Here is a 16,087-nt window from a genome sequence, read left to right on the forward strand (position 1 = left end):
TATAAATGTGCAATGCCTTACATAGACATCTCACTTAAAAAGATATCAAAGTACTGCTTGGTAGTGACAGGTAATTTAAAGTATTTAGCTCCACAAAAAATGGGACTAAATAAAAAGCTTACTAATGAAAGTATAAAACATGCATATTTTACCTGATAGTTCAAAAGAAGTAGTAACAGTCCAATTTTTCTCAATTGAATAGACCACAGAGTTTAAAAACTTTAAAATGCAAAATATCTAGAAATTATGACTAAAATCAAATAAATAGAGCCTTAATTATATGTCTTTGGTTAATACTGTCTGTTTCATCAAATTCTGTGCTTTATACTGCACATGTTGCTATGTGTATTATATATCAATGCAATGTGAAAAACGAATATAGCTACACAAACAAATTGTAAAAGACAAAAGGCTAAAAAAGTAAACTTTGTAAACACTAAAAAAGAAAAGTAAACTTACATAAAAAATGATACAATAAACTAAAATGAGTAAATAAAAAATGGAAAATAAGGATTCCAAAGAGATAGTCAGCATAGAAAATCTTATCAGGGTACAACTGAAAAAAATTTACAAACCGTATTAGGAATTAAAAGAAAACATAAACAAATATTAGGAAGTGATTAACATTATATAACAGGAAGGCTTGATATTGATCAGAAGACCAAATCCAGAAAGTATTATCATAACAAATTTGGTCTAATAAGTTATCTGATTATAAAACATAAAAGGATAATTAACATTAAATAATGCCATTCTCAGCTGGGCACTGGTGGCTTACACCTGTAATCCTAGTTATTTAGGAGGCTGAAATCTAAGTATCACACTTCAAAGCCCACCAAGGCAGGAAAGTTTGTGAGACATTTATCTCCATTTAACCACCAAAGATACAGAAGTGGAGCTGTGGCTCAAATGGTACCAGCCTGGAACAAAAAAAAAAAAAGAGCTCAGGGAGAGCACCCAGGCCCAGCCCTATGTAAAGATCTCAGGACTGGCATACACACATAGAGTGTGTGTGTGTGTGTGTGTGTGTGTGTGTGTGTGTGTGTGTGTGTGTGTGTGTGTGTGATTCTCTGTATTAACTAAATAAGGATCTTCCACACAAAAAAATCTGCATATATATGCCATTCTTCATATTAATTAACAGGAGAAAAAATAAAGAGCTCAATAGATATGGAAAATAGTTATCCTTAATAACCATTGATATTATAAAGGGACAGAAGGTCAGGAGGGAGGGAGGGAGGGAGGGAGAGAGGCAGGCAGACAAGCAGGCAATGTGGAAGGGAGAGAAGAAAAAGCAATGAAATTTAATAAACAGACATAGACCAAAATAAAACCCTTTTTTTTACTCTGTCAACAGGTTGGTACACATGCAAACATTATCATTACTAGAGAAAATTTAAAAACTAAGAAAACACTGTATCACATGAAGCATTTCCCTTAGACCTATTTTGCTTTATAATTTTTAAATAGGATCTTGTGTTTTTGCTGGGGCCGAGTAGAAGGCACAGATCACAAACCTAGCTTTTGTCTCCTGCTTCGCTAGGGAAACCCTTGGCTTGATGGTTGACATAGGGTCTCATTCACTTTTTGCCCAGGCTAGCCTTACACATACCAACATACCCAGTCAAGAATCTATGTCTGTCAATATGATTCTAGGACTCAACAAAAGATATTCAAAGAAGCAATATCTGTTATGCTGACAATATGCTACCATGCAGTCTATTCTGATATTGTTCTTGGGTCATTTTCCCAGCTTAAAAAAAAAAAACTCTATCCAAATTTGTAATTCTTAGGATTAAGGAAATTACATGTCCTAAACTGTAAAAATAGATGATTACTTATTGTGGCCCACATACTAGCAAAAGCTAGCGTTTATCTTACATTTTACACAGGATAATTTGACAAGATACAATGATTACCATCATCTTATGCTGCAGCCTCATTCGGTTTTTTCCTCAGATCCTTCACCTACTAGATGTTTAGTTCTATTTGTTTGAAATACCAGTGGCTGACATTGCTTTCACTGGGAAGGTCAGTTTCTCTACCCACTCTAAGAGTGGGTAGGACACAGTGTGTGATCTCATAAAAAAAAAAAAAAACTGCCCCATAGGTTTCGGGACACAGATGAAGAAGAGGCACAGGGATATTAAGTTTGACCATTGAGACATACTGAGTATAAGAAGATGGTTGGGAGGTAATTATTTTCTTTCCCTTGGTTTAAACAGTTGGTTCTTTACAGCCTGTCTGGAGATGTCCTTCATACACATGCAAGACTCAGATGTTTTTCATGAAGCTATGGCCAGATTAGTAAGACACTTGCACTTGTTTTTGTTCCTCTTCTTTTATACTATTTCCCTCTCTTCCATTTCTTCATTCTTCTTTCCCTCTGAATATTGCACTAAAATTTGAGCTATGCGAAGGGTTCTTCAACAACTTAGTAAGAATAGAAAATTCAACACGAGGCATCCCAACATCTATCCTGTTCTGAACTCAGATAAAGAGGAAGTCATGCTACTTAAAAAGAGTTGTAGAGAGCCTCAAAGAAAAATATAAAAATGTTGTGTGATGCCAGGTGCCATTTCTCAAGCCTGGAATCTTAGCTACTCAGGAGGCTGAGATTTGAGAATCAAGGTTCAAAGCCGGCCCAGGCACAAAAGGACCTGAGACTCATCTCCAATTAACCTCTAGAAAATGGGAAGTGGGGCTATGGCTTAATGGCAGGGTGATAGCCTTGAGCTGAAGAACTCAAGGACAGTGCCCAGACCAGAGTTCAAGACCCATGACCACTGCCAAAAAAAAAAAAAATTGTGTGATATTTTTAAGTGGGAATGATATAACATATTAACATGAAATCTTGACCTAAAGTCAAAGTCAAAAAGTCAGAAAAATTCTTGTTTAAAGAATTTGGCCAGTGAGAAATTCTCCAGAGCTGTATGTCAGTGCCAATCAAATCTTCCTCAGGGAACTGGTATTTTACCTCTGAATTGAGTTCTGTAAAAACAAATTTCCAAAAAAGAAAGTTTACCTGCAATGTGCTATTTGGCTCAGTAAATTCATAATAAAACAGTCTCAAAAGTTCATAATAAAAATGTTCAAGCACAAAAAACTCATAAATGCTTTCTGAATTAAAGAATCTAACTATATTCATATAGTTTACACACATATTTTGTTTCATTTCCTTTTGACACTGATTCTTTTATATGTATATGATTAAAGAGAGCATTTTTTTAGTTATGTCATATAATAAAATTATTTTCTCTCCTACCTCCTCCTATCTGAACTAAGGTATTACTTGGATATGCCAGATACTGACTAAAAGAAGGTCCTTTCATTATTGTTACTTTGAAAAAATTTGAGAAATAGAGGCATTCGATAACCTGGCTAAATAAGAACTAAATATAGAAATCTCATGTTCCAGGGCCCTTAAACACTCACTTATATAGAAACCAACAGAGAAAAATCAACAGATCTAAAAATAAGGTATTTGTAACATTTTTGTTTATACTTTCATATTTCCTACAATCATTTTTTATTCATAATAAGTTGAGGAATAGAGGGGCAGACTTATAAATTAACTTTTAACTGATCATTTCTTATCAACATTTTTCTCAATCTTGAAAATTCCATTTAAAGTCTTAAACATTCTATAAAGTTCCATTCATTCAAGGAAAAAATTATATTTCTGCAATGAAGTATTATGCTAGATAGAGTGCAGGCATCACTAATATAAAGAAAGATGAGAGGTGGTACACCCGTAGTCTTCACTTTGCTTCGTGGTTCACATCATTATAGAGTAAGGACAAAGATGTGGAGGAAAATGAACTGAAAATTTAATAAAAGTCTCCTCACTCTGTAACTAAAGGGAGAGGAAATGATTATTTTGTGAGTTGAAAAAAGAAGTTTAAAAAATTACAGTACTGCAAACAAACCTTTGGAAATAAATTATTTGCCATTAGTAAAGTTTGTTTTATAGGTATAAGAAATATGACTTAGGATGTCAAAGGAAACGGCAAAAGTAGAAGTTGGAGAAAGTAGTAGTGGGTGAATGTGGCCCTAATATTTAATTGACATATGTGAAAATGAACAAAGATGGAAGGGATGAATGACATGGATCATGATGCACTGTACTCATAAACTGACATATTGAAAAGAAACACTTTTGCACAACAAATTTTAAGCTACATATGTTTTTTTAAGTTTTGAGCTTCAAAATTCAGTAAAAATGCATAAATATTGACATAAAAATTTGCATAATGGACTATATTCAAGAAGAAAATATCTACAAGAGATTGTTCACACAATCAATACATTTCATGTATAATATAGTAATGGCGAAACACTTCTGTACAAAATATCCTATATGCATGAATGCATATAGCAAGAGGAAAAACTATGTACAAACATTACTTTATATGCAGGTGTTGATAGGCATTCTTAGTGTTAATGTGTGCCCAAATAGATAAGGTTGTGTCGTTTAGTTATAAAATAAAACTAATTATAAAATTATAAAACTAGAGATTAAAAATATATCCTGAGATGAACAACAGTATTTAGATTAAAAGTAGGAGGAAAGATTCTTGAATATTTGTTTGTTAAACATGACATTTGAAATATAATATAAAAAACAATGTTAGTATTTTTAATTTAAAAAGTTAAAAAAAGGAGGAAAGAGTAGGGAAAAAGTAAGTCTTCAAGTAATAGAAGGACAAAACAAAATATTAAATTCCACAGGAAAAAATAATTTCAGTAGAAAGAAAAATGACTACAATATCAAAAAGAAAATTACAAAGTGGTTTGTTTAACAATCTAAGCTAACTCTTGAGGAAACATCCCTTAGAGTACTTTGATGATATATAGAAAATGATGAGTAAATTATTTCTCAAGTGTGATATATCGAGGAAATAGATTAGTGAAACAAAAAAATGTAATATCATCACAGCATACAAACAGAAATTTCACATATAGGCGGAAAAAATCACAGTTTACATTGCATTCGTGTTTAAAATCAAACATCACTTTTTTCACATTTTGAGTATTTCCCCCCTAAATATGGAAAGAAAAGCAAGCCAGGGCTTTAATATAATTTTTTTTTACAACCTGGAACAGCTGCAAAACAACAACAACAACAACAACAAATCTTGCTGGAGATAAGCTTGGTTATAAATATCAACACTCCCTTTAAATAAGGGAGTCCGGTTTTCATACCATCTGCCTCTTTCTAAAAGGAAAAAGAAACATGAAAATCATAAACCAGGACATCCCTTTCAAATAAGACATAACTCCTTAGAGTACTAACAAGAACAATCACATTTCGCCAGGGCAGAGACTCAAGAGTGGAAAGGGCTCCAAGAATCAGTGCTGGGGTAGAAAAACTGAAACTGCAATGCATCGATGACTGCAGGGCCAGTGCTTGGAAGCCCAAAAGTTAAAAACTCCCCAGAGACTGTAAGAAAGGTGAAGACTCCACCTGCCTGTGGGTCTTGGTTCAGGAAGATCAAAAAGGTTCTTTCAGTAAATATTAAAGGAACATCTCTGTGTGCTTCCACCTGGGGAGGATGAACTACCACACTACTCTGTTGTTAACAAACTCAGTTAGGAGAAACTAGTTTGCCATGCTAACAGACCTAGTGGCAGTGAAATCCCTGCTTCACCCACTATAGCAATCTTTTCCGAGGTAAAAAGGATTAAAGGAGGGAGGAATACTTGTAAAGTTTGCAGTTCCGAAGATTAAAATATCTAATCACCAGACTCACCCTATAACTTACCACGTCACTGCACTTGGTTTCAGTTTTCCAAGTTTCCATAAATCGAAACTAACCACCGTCTAAAAATACTGAGTGGAAAATTTCAAGTTGGCAATTTTAAACTGTATGTATGCATGCATGTGTGAATGCAATGTATGTATGTTTTACAGAGGATTGAACTTGAAGGTTTGGACTTCCTAAGGAAAAGCTCTATCACTTGAGCTATACTTCTAGCAGCAAATCATAAATTTTAAATTGCTCAATGTTCTGTGTAACTTGATATAATCTCACATATTTCATTACTTTGTCCAATGTATCCACACTGTATATGCTACTTGCCTGATCATCCTTTGGTAGCTGTCTTGTTTATCAGATCACCTGTCACAAGATCACAGTGATTACATGTGAAAGGGTATCAATGTATGTGAATTAATGCACCTTCTATCTGGCAAATATCATGTAACCCTTTTATTAATTACAATAATAAAAACAAAGCCCCCCCAAAAAAACAAACAAACAAACAAACAAAAAAGATCACAGTGATTGTATCACTATACTTCAAATATGGAAGAGATTCCACCAAGTGCTTCCTTTAAATGACAAGGTGAAAATTCAACGGAATATGTTAAATTAGAAAAACAGACACCACATTTATGTAACTTCTATTGAACTTCCATCTTATTCTTGCTTATTGTTATTAATCTTTTACTGTGCTTAATTTACAAATTAAGGTTTATTTCCTATGTATGTATAGAAAAATATACTATAAATAATGTTCAAAACTATCATTTTCAAACATTTACTGCAATGTGCGATGTGTTTCACATAGGTAAGTTGTAGGGACAGGAAAACTACTGTACTAAGGGCCTATTAACTATATCATATCTAATTATTAAAAAAAATTCAAGGCACATCAAAAGATAAGAAAATAAAAAGGCACAATTTAAAGAGGCAAGCAAGCATCAGAACCAGATTCAGCAGGAATGTTTGAATTAGAAATGTAAGGAGTTAAAATAACGAATAATATATCAATATAAAAAAGCCCTTGATAGATAATGTAGACAGCTTGCAAAAACATTAAGTTTAAGCAAGATAGAAACTTAAGGCGAAAAGATAAAAGAAATTCAAGACATCAGAAGTACAGTAATAGAGATGAAGAAAGCCACTGCTGAGCTGAAGAGAGAATCTATGCACTTGGGCACAGAAAGTAGGAACTTCTACAACTAAAAAGCAAAGAGAGCAGAGAGTGAAAAAAAACTCCCAGCAGAAAAAATGAAGATTACAGAACAATTATAAGAAGTGTAAATTATGATCAGGCACTCGATGGCTCTCGCTCCTGTAATTCTAATTACTTAGGAGGCTGAGATCTGAGGATCTCAGTTCAAAGCCAGCCTAGACACAAAAATCCCTGAGATTCTTATCTCCAGTTAACCACCAGAAAACTGGAAGGGACACTGTGGCTCAAGTGGCAGAGCACTAGCCATGAGCTGAAGACTTCAGGGACAGCACCCAGGCTCTGAGTTCAAGCCCCACAACAGACAAAAAGAAAAGTATAAGTTACATATAATGAGAATACTAAAATAAATAAACAACGATGAATGAGAATCACCTATGTCAATATCAAGGTGTAAACAAAGATCAAGAAAGCCCAGAGAATAAATTCATAAATTAAAAAAATATACTAAGGCCATTATTTTAGAATTATAAAACATTAAAGATAAGGAAATAGTTCTGAAAGAGGCCAATGTACTATAACTCTAAGAATCCTACCATAACAAAATAAGAATTGTATTCCATTTCATAGAAATCATATGTGTATTAGAGCAAGAGATAGGTACATAGAAAGGGCGTACACTTCCCTTTCTGTTTCACTGTGAACCTAAAACTGATCTTTAAAAAACTTTCAATAAAAGGCTTTGCAAATAATAGATAAATACTTAACTTGTTTTAGAATCAGCTCCTCTATTATAAAATAATTGGGGATTTATTATCACATTAATCAAAATCAGAAAAAACTTACCCTTATGGACTTATATTCATATGATGAATATGATAGTAAGCAAAGAGAAACACTGTACATACCTTGCTGAAGAGTGATGATCTCTACAAGCAGTGTGAACTATTAATTGTTGATGGTAGAGCTGTCTGCATGAGGAAGATCCCCTTTAAAAGACACAGATGCATAGGAAAGTAAAGAAATGATTCCAGAGTGAAAACCAAATGCAAAAACTTTAAGATGGGAATATGCCCGGAGTGTTCAAAAAAAAAATAAAACAGGCAGTTAGTACACCTGGAACAAGGGAGTGAGGATGAAAGCAAAAACAAAGGATCAGGTCCTGCAAAGAAATACCACATAGCTTTTATTGTAAGTGAAATGGAGAGTCATGAAAGGGCTCTGAATAGGGGGTAGGGAAGGGAATGGGGAAGGAAGATGACCAAAGAATTATGTGGGGCCCATGCCTATCATTTTTGTCCATATTTCCTCTCTCTAAAATACATGTGGAGCTAGTACAACGATGTTCATTGTAGCACTATTTACATAGCTAAGATATGGAACCAACCAAGATGCCCCTCAGATGATGAGTGGATCAACAAGATGTGGTATTTATACACAATGGAATACTATGCTGCTGTCAGAAAGAACAACATCACCCCACTTGTAAGGAAATGGAAAGGCAGAAAAAAATCATATTAAGTGAAGTAAGCCAGACTCAAATAGGCTCAATGGTTTCCCTCATTTGTCATAATCAGCAGAAACCTTGGGTTCTCCTAGCAGAGATTTACATACAATAGAACAAAACCTAGATACATAAAGCCATATAGGATGAAGCTAAATGAAAGGACCTTTAGGATATAGAAACAAAAGCCATACAATAAGTGATTGTTGTCCTTAATTTACTATGTTATCTCTTTTGCTGTCCCTTGGTTATCTCATATTGTTACAGTATTTTACCTTGTTATCTGATATAGTGTATATATGTTTAGTTGGTTATTTGAAATAGGATAGGGAAGGGGGAAAACAAGATGAGGGGAGGGGGTATGGGGAGGGAAATGGGGACCAAGACATGAGAAAAAGGTATCAATGTTTGTAAAGTAATGCACCTTCTATCTGGTGAATATAATGTAACCCTTCTATTAATTACAATAAAAAATATATGAAAAAAATAAATACATGTGGAACATGGTTGTACCAATTAAGAAAAGTTTAAAATACTGTTGAAAAATGATGGTATGCTCATTAATTACTATGCAGCAACACTGATTAAAAACATGTAATTATGAAAATATCAGTAAAGTATAATAATGTACTGAATATCAAGAGACTAAGAAGTAAATGTAACAACCAATCAGAAAACAATAGTAATAATGATTTAATTAATAAATCAGACCAACACATTCACAGATCTATAGATCTTGCTTCATTTCTTTGAATTTATCTAATACCACAAAATAAATGCATACAAAAACATTTCCAGAAGATAGAATCATGTTCATAACCTAGGTCCACTGCCCAAAGTGAAAGACTCAAAACAAGGAAACCTGGGCTGGGAGTTTAGCCTAGTGGTAGAGTGCTTGTCTAGCATGCACAAAGACCCGTGTTCCATTACTTGGTACCATAAATATAGAAAAAAGCCAGAAGTGGTGCTGAGGCTCAAGTAGTAGAGCTCTAGCCTTGAGAAAGCCCAAGGACAGTGCTCAGACCCTCAGCTTAAGCCCAGGACTGGCAAAATAATAATAATAATAATAATAATGAAACCAAGTCGAAAGGGAAACAAACCATAAATCGAAGCATCTTTTAGCAAATGTGAAGTCAAGTAAACGTACCTTGCGTTGTGTTCTTGAGGCTGCCAAGTTTGAAATCAGGAGGACTGCTCACATGTAAGGTATGTCCAAACCAATCCTCTAATGAGTCAGATTTGCCTTCACTCCTAGAAAATATAATTCCAAATACCAAAAATAATTTATTATAATTACTTCTCCTGCTGGAATGACAAATAAGAATACAGGAAAATAAGCTGGGAGTGGTGGCTCACACCATCTGTAATTCTAACTACTCAGGAGACTGAGATCTGAGGATCACAGTTCAAAGCCAGCCAGGCAATACAAAGCCATGAGACTCTTATCTCCAATTAATCACTAGGAAAGGAGAAATGGGGCTGTGACTCAGGGTAGGGCAGTAGCCTTGAGCTCAGCTCAGGGACAGCAGCCAGGCCAGAGTTCAAACCCCATGTCCCACAAAAATAATAATAATACTAATAATATAGGAAAATATCAAATGACCTGTTCCAAAACTATCATCAAAAGAGACTCTGAAATAATTTTTTATAGACTCTTGTTTTGGTAACTCTACTACCTTTTCAATCCAGAAATATCAGAATATAAAGGGAAGAAATATATCAGAATATACATGGAAAGTAATTCATTTGTGTCTCACTTTCACAAGGTCTAATTCCAGGATAAGGGCTCTGAGAGGTTCTCTTCTAGAAAAACTGTACAGGAAATTTACTGGAAATTTACTGTATCTCTCCTTTTTTTTTTAACTGACAAGGAGTGGAGCTGTTTCCCCTGTGTTCTGGATCAAGATGGAATGCACAGAGGTTAACTTCAATTTATTTTTTATTATTTCAATTTGTATAGGGTTGATTTACCAAAAGAATATATTCAATCAGAAATAAAATACTTTGAGTACAATGTAGGAGTAAAACTTCACTTTAATTAAGAGTGTCTTATATATAACAGACAAAACATAAGCAAGAAAAGTAAAATTAAACATCCAACAAATCATTCATATCTTAAAGACCATAATAAGAGAAAACATTTATAACTCATAAGTATAAGAAAGGTCCATTGGCCAGTGCCTCAAGCCTGATCACTTCTATCCATTTTATGTGCTGGGTCTCTGAACTCTTTCTATTTTCGAATGGCAAAATCCCATTCACTACTAAATTGTGTCACACAGCTTGTTCTTCAAAGTTATCATACCTCTCACATAATCCACCTTGACTTTATAGGTATTCTTAAAGACCCTGTGTCAATTATCCACTTCACACTTGATATGTGTAATTTATCTACAGGTGTCAGACAATCATTATCTGGTTGATATATTACTTCCTTACTAAAGATTGTAGATGCCAATTAGCATAAAATATGCAGGTACTATCTGATTTTTTTGTCCTTAGAAAGTATGTTCTAAAGTCTATGCAGGAATTTTGCTTCACATATATAAATAGAAAAGAGAACATTTAGAATGTTAAATGTAAATAATAATACATTTACATGTTAACTCCAATTTGTAAGGGACTACAGAGATGCAGAAGTGAGAAAACCAAGGAAGCAGAGCTAAGAGGTGAAGTCAGATAATAGCTGCCACTGTGAGATATAATACCCTGACCAACTGCCCACATGTCCAATTCTTTGCAATCAGGGCAGCAAATATAATCATGAACAATATAGAGACATAGGTATTTGGCTATGTTTCACAAAAACAATACTTAGAAACAATAAAAGTAGAATTTCATAGACTTTTGATATTTTACAAAATTATCCTTTTGATACTTTAAGCCATTTAAAACTGTAAGAATCACTCAGAGCACTCAAGACATCTGGGAGAGACAGCAAGGCAGCAATGGACACTGTTTAGAATCTGCTCATTAATGACTTGGATATACTTTAAATTTATTCATACTCTTCAGTTATTGAAGTTTCATCCCTGTCCTAAATAAACCAGAATATGTCAATATTTTATTTTAATTTAAATTGTCATGATGGAATAAATGCTCATAACAAATGCTTTCTCATATAAGCAATTTTTGCACATTTGAATTTAATTTTTAATAGTCTTAACCAAATTTTTTAGTCACTTCCATAGTGTAGAATTCTACGGTATAATATCAGTTATTACATATACACATATACACCATGGCTTTTTTTTTAAATTCACGTCACATAATCTTACACAGTTGAGTAGACATGAGGTAGGCTTTTTTTGATAGGTTAGTTTTCTGTTGCTCATATACTAGAAACAAAAAATTCCAGAGAGGGAAGGGAACAGAATGAAGTTTTGTTGTGTTTCAGCATTTGGTAATACAGAAAATAAGTCTGAAACCAGTTTAATTTTTACTTCTTGATAATATCTCCCCTTTTCATTCTATCTAATTTTAATTTCTCTGATTTTTTAATATCTTAAACATCATTTATTAGATACAAAGATTCTCTTTGCATTCGTGAGTCTTTTCAGTTTAGGAATTTAAATTTCTACTATATTTTTACTTATTTTTACTTATATTTTACTTATTTTTTTTCCAGATGTTCTATGCATTCTGTCCAATCTTTAGAACTCTAAATATCTATGTATTATGCTATATAGTCTGAATGGTAGCTGAAGTTTGAACTCAGTGTCTTCACTCTTGTTAAAAAATTTCTTGAAAGCCAGGTACTGGTGGCTCATGCCTAGCTACGGAGGAGGCTAAGATTTGAGGATCATGGTTCAAAGTCAGCAAGGGCAGGAATGTTGGAGAAACTCATCTCTATCAGAAAATTAGGAAGTGAGGCTGTGGCTCAAAGTGATAGAGCTCTACCCATGAGCAAAATACCTCAGTGACAGCACCCAGGCCACAAGTTCAAGCACCACAACTGACGAAAAAAAATTGTTTTTCTTGAAAGCATCGAGTATTATTTAAATATATATATATATATATTGCTAGTTTCTGTTCTACCACTAGAGACAAATCTCTCTCTCTCTCTCTCTCTCCTTTTTAATTGTTATTTAGATGTGGTCTCACAATTTTTGCCCAGAACTGTCCTACCTATGCCTCTTGAATAACTGAAATTATTGATGTGTACTATAAGCCTAACTTAACTATTTAGATAGGGTTTCACTAATTTTTGGTGGGGCCTACACTGGCATAAATATACATTCATATTCATATATGTGAAGGATGAAAGTATATATATATATACTATATATATACTTGAGAAAAATACTAGTGATATCAATACAGGGAACTGGTACATAAAGGGCAGAAGAAAGATGGAATAAACTGAGTCATCCCTGAAGTGGCCAAAAATGTCCACAATGTCTCTTTTGTGGTTGTCAGCCCAGCTCTTATGATTGTCTGCATTTGCAAAGGGAGTTGACAATTTCTAACTGATTTCCAAAGCATGTAGAGTATTAAACCATAAACATAACTACACTTTTAGGCATTTTCCTTATTTAACAGGTCATGAATAAATACTTCTATCTCATGCATTTTATTAAAAACCTGAATAAGAGCACTTAACACATTCATGGCATGATCTGAATTAAACTGTAACTGGAGTCCTAAAGTTGTTTCAAACTCCTTTCACAAATCTTAGGTTTCTTTGTATGTTTATTTCTATTATATCTATTTGTCTTCAAGGCCAGAATCTTTGCAATTCATATTATTTATTCTGTTTGTGAAGCCTTCTACATTATTAGTCTTTTGGCCTTCAGTTAGATCATTTTTTCAGGATTTCTATCTCCAATGCTGTTTGGGTAAGGAGATGAGGAGACTCTACCACACAAATAGGTGGGAATGTAAACCACCAGTGCAACCACTATTTAGGTACTTATCCAAAAGATCACAAGTCAATGAACAGTGAATATAATTGCACATTCATGTTTATTGCTGCACTATTCACCACAGCCCAAGTTATAGGAACAGTCTAGATGGTCTATAATGGACAAACGGATCAAAAATACTGTGTGTGCGTGTGTGTGTGTGTGTGTGTGTGTGTGTGTGTGAGAGAGAGAGAGAGAGAAAGAGAGAGAGAGAGAGAGAGAGAGAGAGAGAGAGAGAGAGAGAGAGAGAGAGAGAGAGAGAAGCAGACAGACAGGCAGAGACAGAGGAGAAAGAGACAGAGACAGAGATAATATATGCATGTATGTGTGAACTTTACTTATTCATCAGGAAAAATACTATGTCCTCTGTTGGAAAATAGATGTACCTGGAAAATAATAGTGCTTAGGCTCAGAGAGAGACAAAGGAGATATGTTTTCTTTCATGTGTGGAAGTTATATTTATAAATATATATATATGAAAACATGCACAGTGTCATATGTATAGATACACAAACATGTTAACTAAACTATGGTATATGCAGGGGCGAATTTCAATGACGTAACTCCTCCAAATAACAGTTTAACTAAGTAAGTATCAGGAAACTGGACATGCCTTGTTGGGGGTGAGGGATGGGACACATAGAGGAAGTCATAATATTAAATGTACATATGTGAAAGTGGAAAAATTCGTGAGGTTAGGAGATAAAAGATAGAGGGACATTGGTCCAGATGCACTGTACTCATAAACTGACATGATGAAGTGAAACCCTTTTGAAAAATTACAAAAATAAAACAAACAAAATGTATCACTACCAATAGGGAATGTCCTGGAATAAAGGAACTAACTGAAACCAGAGTAATCTTAAATTCTCAACTGGAACTCTTGTTACTTAACCTGTACTTGCTTCTGAAAAACACTTTGCAAATGCACTCCTTGTCTCTCTCACCAGATCCTTGATCAGAACTCCAGGTATGAATCTGAAATAAATCTTGGCCCACCTGTACCAATATTAAGGAACAAAAAGTAGCATCATGGAAGACACTGTTGGCATTATCTAAGCACTATCAATGCTGGGTGCATAATAAATAGGTGAATAAAGCTTCTTCCTGATTTCTAAACAATCTAAAGATAAGGGAGAAGGAAAAAAAACAAGAAAAATAAAATGGAATGTACTTAACAGTTGAATGACATGTGAAAACAATTCAGATCCTATAGTCAGAATTAGATTAAAAGTGCAGTCAATAACATTTTGCATCTGTGCAGATCACTATCATAACTATATTTTCAAATCAATCATTTTCTCTCCTTTTTAGGAAAGACAGGCAGAGTTTTCCCACATTACAGAAGAAAAGCAGAAGGCTTCTTACCCAGGGACAACTGATCCTGCCAGTTTTCCAACTTATAGACTAATGTAATTCTCATCGTTAACAAACAGTCCAAGCTTCCTTCCTGATGATTTACACTAAACCTGGCACCAGAAAGTAAAAGCAGATTTTACTTCCTTTGTTGTTTTATTCTGGAATGTGGGGGTCAAAAGACCATAGGGATTCGAAATGGTTATCTGAGCTGCCACTTCACAGTTGACCATTAAATACAGAACCAAAGAAGGAAAAGGGGAAAAATGAGAAGACTCTTGGTTTACTCCTTCAGAACATTACGCTCTGGACAGTATAGTGAAATCCCTCGACTTCCCGAGGAAGTTCACTGAGCTCATGGTGATCTCCATTAGAACTTCAGGGAGAGGAGAGAAGATCTCTGAGACCTGTTTTCCTGGTCATCTACTGGGCATTCAAGGATGCACCAAGTCACACACACACACACACTCACACACACAAAAGTATCCCGCTCCACCACCACTACCACACTCCTCTGCAAGACCACTAATAAGGAACAAAAATTAAGAAGGAAGAGCGAAAGAAATTTATGCAAAGGGGAGGCCTGCAAGGGAACAGCAGGACCTAGGGCCCTGAGTTAAGTGACAGCACGGGGAGCGAATCCCAGGCCCCCTTGGGGAAGTGGGCGGGACTAACGTATACAGGACCGGGACACGCTGGCAGGGCGGGAACCTGCGCGTTCCTTAGCAACCGGGAGCACCACGCCTACCCTCAGCTTATGGGCGATGCAGTCCCTCCATGCCCACTCCCGGCGCCCCCTGGGAGAGACGATCCTCAGCGGCGGATCTTCCTCCCCGACCTTTCCCTAAGCGCCGGCTTCCTTTGTCGGAGAGTCCCTCGCGCCCAGCCCTCCCGAGAACAGCTCTCAGGGAAGGAACGCCCCGCTATGGGACGCTGAAGGAGGTGCGCGCCCACTTCCAGTCCCGGACCCCGAGCTTTCTGAGAAAGAAAACCCCAGCCTCCTCGCCCTCGCCAGAAACACACACCTCAGCCGAGCCAAGGCGGAGGCCCACAAACTTCGTGTCCCGCGGGAAATGTTGCTGTCCACGGTCCTGTCACTCAGAGGCAGGGGCGGGACGAGCCCTCTGCGGACACCCGGCCTCCCCGTTTGGCCTTACGGAAGGGGGCGTGGCTAGTGTGGAGGGGCGGGGACGGGGCCTCAGTCCGCGCTGTGATTGGCTGATCTCTCTCCCGCCTCTGAGCTGGTTCTGAACGCCGGTGCGTGCTCTATGAGGCCCCTTAGGTTCTTTTTGCAGATTGGAAAAGTCTTTAGGAAGGGGAAGAAATTGTAAGGACGGCGACGTGTTTCGCAAACATAAACAAAAAGTTATTTTAATTATTGAGACTGTGCCACCTAATAGACACC

The 16,087-nt window shown here is 35.7% G+C and overlaps 1 protein-coding gene across 1 annotated transcript in view; it reads right to left on the minus strand.

Moving 5' to 3' along the window:
- The window catches only part of Triqk (triple QxxK/R motif containing), a 74,932-nt gene extending 59,094 nt beyond the window's left edge, over window positions 1-15,838 (minus strand). The window contains exons 1-3 of the mRNA XM_090339055.1: window positions 15,708-15,838; window positions 9,570-9,673; window positions 7,827-7,907 (exon numbers count right to left, since the gene is read on the minus strand). The gene's annotated coding sequence lies outside the window, so the exon portion shown is untranslated. The remainder of the gene's footprint in view (window positions 1-7,826; window positions 7,908-9,569; window positions 9,674-15,707) is intronic.
- Between the last annotated feature and the right edge of the window lie 249 nt (window positions 15,839-16,087).

Source organism: Megascapheus bottae, chromosome 9 (assembly GCF_031878675.1).
Source record: "Megascapheus bottae isolate mThoBot1 chromosome 9, mThoBot2.hap1, whole genome shotgun sequence".
Taxonomy (NCBI): domain Eukaryota; kingdom Metazoa; phylum Chordata; class Mammalia; order Rodentia; family Geomyidae; genus Megascapheus; species Megascapheus bottae.